The sequence below is a fragment of the Passer domesticus genome, chromosome 10 (genome assembly GCF_036417665.1).
Source record: "Passer domesticus isolate bPasDom1 chromosome 10, bPasDom1.hap1, whole genome shotgun sequence".
In the NCBI taxonomy this organism is placed as follows: Eukaryota; Metazoa; Chordata; class Aves; order Passeriformes; family Passeridae; genus Passer; species Passer domesticus.
In genome coordinates, this window is record NC_087483.1 from 38289755 (window position 1) to 38304028 (window position 14274).

General features: G+C 40.3%; 1 long non-coding RNA gene across 1 annotated transcript in view; it reads left to right on the plus strand.

The window, feature by feature from the left end:
• Window positions 1-12111, plus strand: part of LOC135309229 (uncharacterized) — a 45859-nt gene extending 33748 nt beyond the window's left edge. The window contains exons 2-3 of the long non-coding RNA XR_010369523.1: window positions 9175-9292; window positions 11804-12111. This is a non-coding gene — a long non-coding RNA (uncharacterized LOC135309229). The remainder of the gene's footprint in view (window positions 1-9174; window positions 9293-11803) is intronic.
• The last annotated feature ends 2163 nt before the right edge of the window (window positions 12112-14274 follow it).

Here is a 14274-nt window from a genome sequence, read left to right on the forward strand (position 1 = left end):
ATAAATGTTACTGATGTATATCAGCCTCCTGGTGCCCAAAGGGGACTTAGAAGAAGGTTGAAGAAGGACTTTTTTCAAGGGCAGAGAGTGACAGGACAAGGGGCAAGGGCTCCACACTGACAGAGGGCAGGGTCAGACTGGAAATCAGGAATTTCTTCCCTGTGAGGAGGTGAGGCCCTGGCACAGCGTGCCCAGAGAAGCTGTGGCTGCCCCATCCCTCTGTTCAAGGCCAGGTTGGATGAGGTTTTAAGCAACCTGGTCTAGAGGAAGTGTCCCTGCCCATGGCAGAGGGATTGGAACAAGATTCTATGATCTATTAAATTAATCATATCTTGCATCAAATGCTGGCAACATGAGGGAGATCCCCTTCTCACTATCAGGAAGAAATAATTACTTTAAAAGTCTCTTTTACAGAAATTTCAATCAGCTACAAGCAGCATTTGAGCCATGGCCTTGTGGTGTCATTACCTACAGGGAATTCCAGCCTTTTCCACAGCTTATGTGGGACAATGCAATTACTCATCTCTACCAGCAACAAGCTGTTTGTTTTTCAGTTCTTGTAACATTTTATTCTGCTCTGGTTCTTTCCTCTCCTGAGCAGATACTTCATTAGATTTGACTCTCTTCCATCTTCTTTTTGCAGTCTGAGTTGTGTCCTTTTCCCTCTGAGCTGCTGGCACATCTACAAACATCAGCTCCTCTCCTGGGTTTTTGGCTGCCATGGAGCAAGATTCCCCAAGGGAAAAGTAAACCCCATCCCAGATCTGATGGTGTTGGTGCCTTTGGATGGGAGCTAGAGAGGGGAAATAGCATTTTTAGTGTGGAGTCTCTCTCTCTACTCTCTTAAATTGTACTTAATCTTTTACTTTACTATAATCCATTGAAGCCTGACATGGTCAGTCACCAGCTGGGAATGATCATCCAAAGGCAGTTGGAAAAATCTGCTGAATAATACTCAATCATAATTGATAATATTTAATAATTGATACTATTCAATCAGTTGTGACCTGACACAATTCCAGATGAGTGAGGAATGACATGTTTCAGTGCAGACATCATGAGCTGCTGCACATATTTATTTAGCTGCCATGGATTTCATGAATTCTTTATATGAACCCAAAGTCTGGAACACGATGCAGTAATTTTCCTGATGCCAGCAGGAGCAGAAATTTGTCATACCTATTTAGGTCTTGTGACTCCATAGTAGAGTGCTAAGAAAGCAATAAATGATTATGAATATTGAATATGATGTAAAAAATATTTAGGACCAAACTTTTTTTTTTTTTAAAATATTGCTCACCTTTCTTTGAGCTCTATCACTTAACCTGCAGCTAGGTTGCACAGAGCTGGCAGAACATCCCATCCTCTGGAAATCTGGCCCTGGTGGGAACTCTCAGAAAAATCAGAATTTTGAGGCCCCCACAGTGCAGATACAGCTGAAATTTGAGGGTGGGACCCAAGATTCTGTTTCAAGTGTGTTTCCTCAAACAGCTCAGTCCATCCCTGGCCAAGGCTGGTATTACAGAGCTGTAGCCTGGGTTGCAGTTATCCCACCCACTCTGCCATGCACAGAGAGGGATCAAAATGTGAGAGACATGAGAAGGAGACTGTTCGTGAGAACTGCAGAGTATAATTTTTGTAATATAAGGCAGTTTATATGTAAAATATCTGCAATCTGGAAAAAGCGTCTTAAATACAATATTCCAAATTCAGCAATAAAAATCCTGTATCAGACAAAGATAAAACAGTGTATTAAAAACATGTCACTCAGAGAGGAGGTGTTTGTGAGGGAAACAAGGATTGTAATGTGGAGTTAAAACAGTGATGACATGAGCAGGGTCAGTCATGCACAGCTGATCCCTGTCCCCAGCAGGGCCAGGATGGGAGTTTGGAGGTGCAGAAGTACTTCACACTTCAGAAGGGGTTGTGGGCACCAGGACTCTGCACTGGGGCTGCCAGGACTGTGGATTTGTGGAATTGGACCCTACAGTAATAGGAACTAGTTGCTGGTCAAGTGGTAAATTCTTCTAAATTGGCTCAAGTGGGAATAGTCTAGAAATTCCTTTCTTCTTTGTGTCCCAGGCCCCAAAGGACTTCATTTTCAAACAGTTAAAAATAATTAACAAACTAATCAAGTCTTATCTAATCATCCTGGTTATGAATATTATGAATATTACCTTTGAATCTTACATCTCCCTGGACTTTTAGATGGCATTTCACTGCACTTGATCGCTACACAGAAGATTTCCTTATAACCCAAAGACAAACTAAGGAGACCTCTCAAAGTAGAAAATAGAAGCAGTTCCCTAACTTACAGAAAAAGCAGCTAAAAAAATTCACCAAAGAGAGTGGAATAATGCATACCCTACATCCTTGAAATGAATTTTAGACAGCTGTAGAGGAACTGGGACATTTCAGTTGTACTGTACCAAAAATGAGGTCACAACCTAGCTTTCATGGGAATTAGATCTTTATATATCTTGTCTGTGCTTGATTACAGTGGTGGGATGAAGTGCAAGAAGTTTTCTAATATTCTCTCTCTCTCTCTCTTTTTTTAAAATTTTTATTTTTATTTTTAATTATATTTTTATTTTTAATTATATTTTTATTTTTCCCCTGTTAAATCTATTTCCAAAGTAGTAAGATGGAAGGTTTAGATGCTGGAATGCAACTCTGCCATCAAGCAGTCTCAGTACAGAAGACATAAACATGTAATACAGTGTGTAATTTAACAGGATTATCAGAAAGTGTTACCCAAGATTTTGTTCTACTAAATGTTCACCCATCCTTTGTCAAGTATTTCTAATTACCAGGATTTTAATGGTAATGTTTAACAGCCCCAGAACTCCAGGGTCTTTTAATATCTGCCACAACTGAGTTTTCAATTATCATAATTCTGTCCTTAATTTCCATCATCATAATTATCCTTCATTACAGCAACATTCTTAAACTGGACTCATCAAAGCAAAATTTTTCCTTGTTCAACTTGACTTGCAACTCAGACTGGGATTTAACCTCTCAAACTGTCATTTCACTCTGTAATTTCAATAAGTGAAAAAAAGCACCAACCCACTTTGGTTTTCCCCATGCAGCAGTTGTTGTTTCGGTGTGGGGGACACACCATCATTTTTGTCAAAACTGAGAGTCAAGGGTTGAGTATTTATACAATTCTTGTTACAATAGCAGCAACAGTGCAAGATAGAACTCTGTGATATTTGCAACAGTCCCTCACATCACAGCATGGCTGACCTTCAGAGAACCCAGCATGTAACAAAAGAGCATTTGTAGTAGATAAGAGCCATCTCTCTGATAATTCACCTATCTTAGAAGAGCAATCCATTTGATATGCTATTAATATCATTAAAAAATGCTAGGATACCAGCAAGCTACAGCTCTTAATTTATTTAAATTTCTCATATGCAATTCATTTCCAAAGTGCCTCAACGTTTGCATTTGGAAAATGTGATGAGCCTACAAAGGAATTTCGATGTTCTCAGTGTCAGATCTTCCAGTCTCCAGCAGCTGGGAGTGACCTCAGTGTGATGGCAAAGCAGGATGGAGTTTGTCTGCCTCCAAAAGGGGCTTTCAAGCCCACTGAAGCAGGTCACTGGAAGCAGTGGTGCACTGCTGCATGGAGTCATTCTCCACCTCACCCTGAGCTCATTGAAAGCAATTTTATTGCTGATTTTGTGGGAACAGACTCCAGCTCTCCATCCCTTTGTCGGCGTGCTTTCAAAATCCCTTCTGCAGTGCTTCATCCAAGAACTCAATTTCACAAATTCAGATCAGGAGGACTGAAAATCAAAGCTAGCTGTGACAAGCAGGTCATGATAAAGGGTTGGGGGCTGTTTATTACTTTGAGTACTTCTGTGGTATTTCCTCTCTTAAGCCTGTGTAGCAGCCTCAGCTTAGAAGGTTTGTAAATTAAAACTAGAATATAAGAAATACTACATCACAGAGAAAAATAACTGGCAATCTCACTTTATTTGATGAAGAAAAATAACTGGCAATCTCATTACCCTCTTCTGTCATTGCCCTGAGGGATGCTGTGTGGTGCAAGGAGATTGTGGGGTGTAAGCCAGCCCTGGTACCCAGCTGAGCCTGGGAGTGCCTCTAGAATTTTGGACCAGACATTTGACCTTCTTCCCTTTCATTCAAGAAAACTGGAAAATCAGAGGCAACACAGACCCAGAGAGTGAAAACTGGACATTGCTTATAGCAGTGTTTTTAGAAAGGTGAATTGCAAAGCATAATTTGGGAACAGCAGCTTTGTTCAGTGCTGTAATAATGTGTGTGCCACATGCAAGCAGCAATTCTATATATACAGAGTGCAATATAAATTTATGAGATTTATAGATGCATGTCTTTGCTTTTTGGCTGTGTGCTATGCACTAAAGAGATCTTCTTGCAGGTGCCTAAAATCTATAGATAGTAAAACTGTAGTCCATACTCAATTGCTAATTAATCTAGATCTTCTCTTTACATTTTATTAATTTTAATGCAGCTGATTAGCAGGCAAAAGACATGATTTATACACAGGCTGCACTTAGCTCGTTGCAAGAGGCTTAAGCTCTCAGCTGTAGCATGAGAAGGAGGGAGCCTGAAAACATTTTCCTTCTCTGTCTTCTGCATCCTTGTTCTCTGTAATCCAGTGTTGACTGCACACTCTGGCCAGGAGGACACAGAGCCATTCCTGCTCTTGGCCATACCCAATCTTGGTGAGCATCCTGCACGTTCCTGTTATTCCTGGTCCTGCTGACCATGCTGCTCCATTCAGGCTGGAGTGGATGGCCTCCAGATGTTCCTCCAATGGGCACTTCTGGATTCCCTTGGTCCTGCTGCTCAGGGGTACAAAATCAGCCAGGATGGCATCACCTGTGTGCAGGGGACCTGCAGAGCCTGGGGTGCCCTACTGAACTTTTTAAGAGGTTATCTTGGGAACCTTGGAATCCTCAAGAGAATTCATGTTCATTTTGATTCATGTTTGCCTGGGAATTTTTCTGGGGGTGCAAATCTGCATCTGGGTCTTACTTTTACCCCCCCTAAGTGCCTTTGATCCAAAACCTGCAACTGTTGTAAATGGGAGGTGGTAGACAAAACATACCCCCTCAATGGTAATAAAACATACTCCCTCAAAAAAACCCAAAAAACAAACAAACAAACAGAAAAGCACAAAACAAAAACCACAAACAAAAAAGGACACCATAAAATATATTTTCCATCTAAGATGATAGTTAATTTACTTTTTAGAAGTTTTACTTTTTGTTACATTTTAACAAAATATTCTATTTCACATAACAGTTCCTGAGCTGCTGACAATTCCAGAGTAGCAGCCTGAGAGCAGTTTTGTTCTTCCTTTCTGATAAAACTCCTCCTGTTCTCACAAATGTTGCTACAGTTGCAGTAGGATAATGTTAGCAGTGAAATCTACCTGTGTCAGATCAACGTGATTTGATTTGTAGTCTGTATGGAGCTACTTAATTCATAGCTATATAAATAAATATTTTAAAAAATCAAGTACTGCAAATAAATACGTCAGAGTGGGAATAACTAAGATAGTTTATGGAAATATCAATAATGCCATGAGTATGTGTGTGACACCAAAGAAATAAGCAATTACAAGACATGGCTTGAATACTACTGCTGTGGTAGGAAAGCAGTTTGAAGCAAGGATGAGGATTTTTATTTCTTGATGGCATTTTGAGAGCCAGCCCCCTTACAAGCTGGTGATCCTTAACTTAATGGTCTTAAGAACTGTCCAGATTAAAGCAATTTGTGCACGTGAAAGGGTAAATAAATGCATGTGCTTGATCTTACCTGTTTGTTTTCATGCAGTCCCAGTGTAACTGCTCTTTACATCCATAAAGTTAATCAACATCATGGCTAATAAAACTTCTCCTGTTGTGGCCCATTTAAAATTTTTAGAAATTATTGGCTGGCTTAAATAATGAGAGGATGAAATAGCATTTGCTTCTAGTCTTTGGACTAGCTTTGTGCTGCAACACTTGCAATGCACAGGAATGTATAATTAAAAATTATCTACTATGTTTTAACAATATTTACTGAAAACACTTTTGTTCACACAATATTGCCTATTCCTCTTCAATTTGGGTTTCTAGTAAAAACGTGGAATTTCAGGGGTGATCAAGAGAGGCAGCACAAAGCATTGGCCCAAGCTCTAGTAAATTCATAACCGAGTTTTATCTGTCCTGGATGAATTAGCAGCTCTTGCTAAGCACTGCTCTGGGTATGGCCCATCTGCCTCTTCAGCACATTCTACCCAACATCTTCTGTAAGGTGATAGCAAACAAAGAGTCATTCTTTGCTTAACCTCTACTTGAAGGAGAATCTGTCTCATAAATGTTGGGCCCTGAGTGGGGAAAGTATCTGAGCTCACCCGGAGCCAGCTGTGCTGGGAGCTGGCTGCATTGCAGGAGTCCTTCACAGCTGGAATTCCTATTTCATCTGCTGGGACAGAATTCAGTGCACTTCATCCAAGCAGCCCCCAGAAGAGGCAGGCAGGCAAATTCTACCAGAAAAATCAAAATTTGGCTGGGTGTGGAGAGTTGACTCTGGCTTGAGTTACCTTTATGAACACGAGTGCATATTTCAAACGCTGCAAGCACATATGGTAATGGCTGGCAATTAGGCATCCCCTGACAAGGATATTTGTCTTCAAAGTCAACAAATGCAGTATGATTACCCTTCGTCTAGGTAAAGAACAAAAGTGTTGCAGTTCCTTATTTAAAATTATTTACTTTGTCATTCATAGAAGTCTAATCGTGCCATCATTTAATAAAAAAATATTGAAGGAGCCAGAAAGATCTCAGCAAGGAATTTTATCTGTCCTTTGATTGCAATAACTTACAGGCCATGCAGAAAAGCACTAAAGAGAATGGAAAACATTCATCCTGTTCACTTTTCTATTAGCACAGGATTGTTTTGCCTTCTGTTTCATCAGTGTCTTGTCTAGTCTGGTCTCCAGTGTTCCTATGAGACTTGTGAAATAATTTAGCAATAAAATAGATAGTGCTGTTAAAATTTTCTCTTTGATATGTATTGGCATTTGTCTGATATTTCACTTTTCTCTGATTAAGAAGAAGTGGCTAAATGTAAACCTTAACCAATCTTTTTTTTTTGCAGGGCGTTTTGTTTGGTTTTTTTTATTATTATTATTAAATGTGATGAAAACAAAGATTTCTTCTTTTTAAAGTCACACTAAAATTAGGATTTGGTTATGATCATGTTGATAAAATTTGACAAGTTGCATTTATAACCTCTGAGTTAATGTCCTGTCCAAAAAATCGTATTTGTGTGTCCTTTTAATCACATTTCTGTCATTGATAACAAGAAGCTGCCCTATAGTGCTTGTGATCAAATTTGCTATTCATAGGCGTGTTTTCAGATGAAGCTGTAATAAAGAAATATTTTCAATGGAGCTTTCTTTAACAAAATATTAAATGCACTCTTGCAAATTAAATAAAGTATAAAAGAAAGCATGATAAATGTGAATATGTCAACAGTCACAGGCTATGCATTCCTGCCCTTGACTGACTGAGGGAAAGCTTTTCTGCTTTGGTAAATATTAAAAGTAGAATCTGCAAAACACTAATTAATGTGCACAGTGCCTATTGACTGTCAGAAAGACAGGACATTTCAAGGTCACTTATCCATTTTCAATTATTCCATCTTTAGGCTTTAACAGGAGACTCACATCACCATGGTGTTCAAGAAAAAATGGCATGTCATGTATTAGGAGCTACTCTAATGAGTGAAAAGTCTAAAGCCATTGTATTTAACTATTTAAAACCTTCCATTAGGGGAGCCTTGCCTGGAGTTTGGACAGGGGATCCAAAATTTCCTTGGATGTTGGGGAGGAAAAAGTGTAGTAATTTCCTCTGATAATGAATGAAGAACAGCTAATCTTCCTCTGACTCCAAAACACTTTTACCTGGGCCCAAAGTGAGCTGTCATTGAAAAAAAAAATCATAAATAAATGCTTTAATAGCAAGAGCAGACTGAATGACTTCCCGTAGAGGAGAAGAGTTGTTATGACCAACATCAGACTAAAAATGAGTGTTCCAGAATAAATTCCTTATTGGATGTAAAACCCACTACCTGTCCTTCCCTAAGGAACTGAAGGTTGGTTGTTTCTTTTTAAGGGAAAAAGTCAAAAGACTATAAAGGCAATAAAGAGGAATCATACAGTCTGCCAGCAAGGCAAACAGAGAAGTCTGGATATGTGTATCCCATTTTGCCTTGTATGCTGACAACTGATACTGAGAAATACCACCAGCCCATACCTCTGTCCTCCCACTGCTCATCCTAATCTTGCCTAAAAAGAAAATTAAAAAATGAGTCTAGTTATAAGAATACAGAGTTTCCTGTCCTGGAACAGTGGGGAGCCAGCAATGAAGGGAAACATTGAGATAAAAGTAGGATTTCATGAACAAGGAATATTTATGTTATAATTAGCCCAAGAAGAAAAATGGGTTGTGTGAGCATCAGGAGGCATATTTTGTCCTGTGATACCAAAATTTCAATTCACCTCTGGGATGGAGGCTTACAAAATCCTGAGGTGGAAACATGTTGAAACAAACTGTTCCATTTCCAACTCTGGCACCAGCACCACACAGGGTGAGCCACCCACTTCTGCTCTGTCTCAGCTTCCAGCTCTGAAAACCAGGTTAATAACACCTATCTCACCGAGAAGTCGTGAGCTTGCATTTTTCAGCCAGATTGGAGACAGCCAGAAAACACGCTGAGGTAATTGACTGATAGTTGCAAAGCACTTTGAATGTAAATATCCAGTAGCCTGACTTTATTCAGGATTTCTTATCTTTAATTTCCCATTTACAAACATGTGGCACGCTTTTTAGTTGCAAAAGGCATTTTTTAAGGGAGCTTACAAGTGGTAGCATATCAGAAGATCAGAACAGGGTGAATTTGTTGTGCTTCTTTCAGGTTAACTGTTTGCAGCTTTTACCACAGAAGTTTCAAAAGTGCAACCTAACAAATCTAAATGCCTCTTTAGCTTCAAAAGCATTTGGAAAACTAATAGCATGATGGTTTTATTCCCATCATTTCAGTGATTTTTCATCTTTCCATTTCTGTCTTACTCTTGTGCTTTTATCCTTTTTAGTTTTTATTACCTGGTGTTTGATTTCTTCCCAGGCACCTGCAGAAAAAGGGTGAAAGGTGGGATCCAGAAAATCTGCTGGCACCAGCTGCAACTTCTTCCACACAGAAATGCTCCCAGGGAACATCTGTTCTTCTTCAGGGACTTACAGAGGTGGGTTCCTCTTCTTCTTCCTCCTTTTCCTTTAGTAAAATACTGATGCACGTGCTGTTTCTCCTGGATAGGCATCACACAGTCATGATTGGATAATTATTATTTTTATAGTTATTTAACAAGACCAAAATGTGTGGATCAAAACCATTTCCTTTCCGGAGACTGCTGTGTTTTTTGAAGGATGAAACAGTTCCTTTGGATGATCTAGCACAAACTTTTAGGGGTTTAATGAAGAGACCAGGAAGGCTTTAACAGGGTCAAAGACCATTTTAAACACCACACACTTTGGTGACCCTGCTTCACACACGTAAGGAAAGCCCAATCAGCTGTAATAATATGCCTTGCCACACTGAAGTGTATTGAAGCTCATCAAAGCTCCCATTTTCCACTGTGTTTCAAAGCTCCTGAAATCTGAACTTCTACCAATTGGCAGCACAAGTATTCAGCCCTAGATTTCAAATTGTCATGTTGCTTTTGCTAAATGGGAATGCTTTTGAGACAATTGTGTTCCTGCTCCAATAATCTCTGTAGCTGCTTGTTTCCATCAAACCCTTCCTCTGTGCTGGAGTGATTGCAGTTTCTTCCAGTTCAGGAGCACTGCTACAGGCAGGCTGGTCAGAACTAGCTCTGGCATGCCTGAAATTCTGACTCCTGCTTCTGCATGTCACTTTTCATCTTGTTTGGGCTTTAAGAATGAGGGATCATTGTGCAGTGTTGTTCCAGAAGGCTTCAAAGTCATTGATCAAGAAATATGAATCCATCACTCAGTGTAATTGGCTGTGAACTGTCTTCATCCCGCAACTGGCACTTTGGCAACATCAGAAGGGATGCACTTTTACTGAAATAGCCATCATAGCAGGATCCTGTGTCTTGCTCATGCAGCTTTTACTAACTGAGAATGCAGAAGATAATTTGACATCGCTGCTCAAAGCAGCTGGGAACAGTCCTTGAGCCTGCTGCACGGGCTCTCATGGGCAAGTCTTTTCTGGCATTAAAATAAATGAATTTATGGTCCTAGAGTTGGGTAGCCAACTTCTCCTCAAATGAAAATTACTGCACAGCAGTATCCAGAGCTGTCACAGCAGAGTTTTCAAAGGGGTCTGTCTCAGTGAAGGCCCAGCTGTTGTCAGTGCCATCACAGTGGGTGAATAAATATTTGAGCTGGCCAAGAGGCTGCTCTGACAGGGACATTAGGTAGGAATTTGAAGTGGCTTCTTGAACAGGAAACATTCCTGGGAAGTCCTGATATATTCTTTATTCCTGTTTTACAAATTTTAATCCATTGTTTGACCCTCTTAGACACCCACTAGAAGATCAGATGCTTATCTCACACTTAACTCCCTCTTATGAGCTCTGTTCTGCTGGGAATGAGAATAACCAGTGTGCAAACTCATATTATTCCCACTCTTTATTCCCTCTTTTATCTCTCTTTGCATGTGAGAGTTGAGGAGGGATTGTATTTCTGAATTGTGCAGAGATCATCACACTTTTAGGTAGTGCTACCAAAAAAATTAAAGACAGTAAAAATGGAACAGAGATTATTTTCAAAACACCTCATCATACTTCACTGGCTCCCATCAGTCCCAGGATGTGCATGAGGAAATCCTGCACACAGATTACATCAGAAACAGGAACAGACTTTGCTTTCTAACCCAAGAGCTCTTATCAATATTTCATGTTACTTTTACTTGGACTGTGTCTTTTTAAATGTGCCTTGAAATCTTCTGTAATGTGAATCCAGTCAAATAAGTGTAGAGACTGCTTCTTTCTCTGTATTTCTCATTAATGCTTTGGACAAAATATTTCCATAAAAGCTCTGGCAGTGCGTGGCAGGCTTCATATAATAGAGGCTTGCAATGGATTTGCTGACAGGCTCTTAGTTAGTGCAGCACTAGCCACCAGAGCTATGATAAAGAGCTTTATCTGGGATTAAAGCTTCTGGAATTACTCATTAATTGGATTAATGAACTGTAATTCATCATGCATGTCAATCCTACTTTGCTCTAGCTTCTTCTTCCACCCTCCTTGTAACATTCATGCAAAGGAACACTTCTGTTCTGGGGAAGTTCAAGAACAATGTTAAGACTTCAATGATTCATTTTAAATCCCTAATGTGATCAAAAGTCCCTTTATTTCTTCCTGGAGCACCTCTATAACTTTTCGTTATTTCATACTTAGAGAATTTCTTTAAAAACCCTCATTTCTGAGCTTAGGTCTGTTTGAGAAGTTTTTTAAGCTTTCAAGGCTGTAGAAACATCTTCACTGTTGTTTTTTAATTTTTTATTTTAAGAAATTAAAGTACTTCAAGTGCTTAGGTTATATTTGTTTATGTGTTGTAATGCATTATATTAAAATATTTACTTAACTAGAGCCAGAAAGAAATACAGGTTGAAACTTCCAGTTGATTGTGGTTAAAAAATCTTTGGAAAATATGCTCTACCTTTTTATTCTCACTATTTTTTTTCCCTATGTGCTGATAAATGATCTAAAATATTCACATGTGTTTTTTAGCTTTTTGCCTCAGATAAGCTGTTTCATTTGCACCTTCAAAGGACACTTCATTGAATATACAGAATATATATTGCTCTACACTCTGAAACAGTAACATTAGCCCTGCTCAGCTGTCAAAAGCTGAGAAACAGATTCTGCAGATATCACTCCTCCAGAGCTGTTAATAAATTGCCTCGGAGTCTGCTTGCAGAAGAATATGTGCGTGGCAGGAAGTCAGAATTTGAAATGAAGATGTTTCTGAAGTTTGGAGGTTTCCTAATCACACATCTTCCCGTTTGCTCCGTGAGCACCGAAGCCCCTTGGCCTGAAACTCGGAAGGGCAAGGAGCTCCCTGCTTTCACACCTTGCTGTGGAGAAAGGCATGTTTCATCTGCATATCCCAGCCACTCTCAGTCCTCAGCAGCTCCTGAGGGATAGGAGCTATCTACTCCCAGTTATTTGCAGAGTGAAAGGCAAACATGGTCACAGGAATGGTTTCAGGTACATGTGCTTTCCGTACAGAGCATTTGCAGTAAAACTGCAGCACTCGCCCTGCCTGAGAGAAGTCAGAATAGACTGAGGAGTGGAGTAAAAAGAGGTTCTGCTATTTCATGTCAAGGAGATCTTTCTCTGCTCCTGTGCTGGGGGGAGGGTGCTTTGGTGGAAGCCTGCACCTCACTGAGGTGCAGAGCAAAGCCCCAGTGCAGGAGGAGAGCGGAGATGAACAATGCCAGCGACACCTCCCCAGCTCAACCTCGGAACGTGATCGCTCCCTCAGAGCTGGGCCAGGACCTCCAGAGAGGGCCAGCCTTGGCACACAGACCAGAAATCAGTCAGGCTGACTGCACCCAAACTGACATTATCCTATTCCCTGGCAGCAAAGCCAGGACCTAGCCCAGCCAAGGAAGAAGAGCAGGGGAATGACATTTTTCCACGTGCCCTTCTCTTAGTCAGGGGGAACTGAGCTAATGAAATACCAGCAGTGTTTCTAAGAGTGAACACATTGCTGAACGTTATAAGAGAAACATCTTTTATAAGGAAAGGTAACATCCCTTATTAAACCAACTACATAATTAGAAAACAGAGAGACTTTCAAGCCAGAGTCACTTTGTTAGTCTGACAAGAACAAAATTCAGCTTAATGTAGGCCAGACACAGGAGCTCATAATTCAAGCTAATTGTGTTAATCACTTTGTGGCAGAGAAGGGAGCTGGCACATCAGTGCGGGGAGGGCTGATATCAGGGGACAAGGGGCCATGACCTTAGTTTGGGAGTAATATGAAGATGCTCAGAATTGCAGAGTGGGTGAGGGGAAGATTGCAATGTACTGTTTTACAGATTTTTATTAACCAGTCACGTTTTAAGATTTAGTTCCTGGCTTGTCTTTTGATAGTATTTTTAGGGTATTTTCGTTTCCTGAGGATCAGCTCTGAGAAATTAAATATGGAGCATGTGCTTGGAGGAAATGCTCCTCTGGAAGAACAGAATTGTGATTCATATGGCATCTCTGCTTCCTAACAGGACTGTTCACTATCTTTTACCCCCAGAAGTTTCCCTTGTTTTGTACACAGACTCAGGGTGGGATTTACATCACTGATATTTAACCGTTTTATCTAGGAGAGCCATCACCCAATCAAGGGGAAAAACACTCCTCCAGAGAAAAATTCACATCACCCACCCTCAGGAGAGGCTTCTACTGGATTAGCATAATGTATTTGACAGAAAACCCTGGTAACTCAATAGCTGTCATGTCATCAACAGCATCCTACAAAGGGGCAACGACTGAGGGATCCCCCCAGGGATGGAAACCATCAAGGTGATCCAGCCTAAGCTACTCCTGATGTTTCAGATATATTTTTAAGATGGGTTGAATCGGCCTTCAGAAGTGGTGAAACAGAGAGCACCAAGGTAAGAAGTTTTAACCATCTGCCTTACTAATGCAGCCCACCCAAGTTTAATTATTTCACTTTTTGAAAATAGGGCTTACCAAAACATTATTGATCCCAGGAATTCACAGAGGCTGCACAAGGCAGAAGCAGTTTTCTTTAAAGAGATCAGCTTGTTATTTGAATCTGGCCCTTGCTATTAATAGTAGGATATGAAAGATTAAATCTAAAGGTAATAAGCATGGAAGATGTTTGCAATTAAAATTATGCACTTAAAAAAAAACCCAACAAAAACCTTAGAATAATAAAAGTGAATTGGGTTGAGTAGCCAGTTGATTTCTGCTTTCAGGACACCTGGAAAACTTACCACCGCTCTGAGGCTTCTCAGCATGGATAGAAGACAGAAATTAACTCAGCCAGTGGGATCTCTTAAATGTAAAAGACTGCTCCATCAGTTCTAAGTAGGGAGATTTTTTTCTTTTCTTCATTGCAGATGCACACTGGGATGGTGACAGGAGGACACTCCCGTGTCATGGACAATGAAGGTGAAAGAGAGAGCCCAGGGCTCTTGGGACAGTCAGCCTCCTGCCAGGAAGGTTTCCTGGAG